We start from the raw sequence: 286 nt of genomic DNA on the forward strand, positions 1-286 counted from the left end.
TCTGTACTACAATAGATTTTAAAACTCCACCTAGAAAGATATGGAATTTTCTAAAGAAACTAACAGGGAAAACAACTTCAATGGAATATCCACTAATAGAAAATGACTTGCCACTAACAAATATTACACAAAAACTAGAAAATTCAAAAATGAATATATGAAAACCGTAAGTAAAAAGCCCAAAAAACTGCTATCAGACCTAGAAAAAGAAAGACTATTTAATTTAGGAAATATAAATGAAATAGATAAAGAAATATCCCTACTGGAATTAAAAACAGCAATTAAG

Source organism: Penaeus monodon, chromosome 33 (genome assembly GCF_015228065.2).
Source record: "Penaeus monodon isolate SGIC_2016 chromosome 33, NSTDA_Pmon_1, whole genome shotgun sequence".
Taxonomy (NCBI): domain Eukaryota; kingdom Metazoa; phylum Arthropoda; class Malacostraca; order Decapoda; family Penaeidae; genus Penaeus; species Penaeus monodon.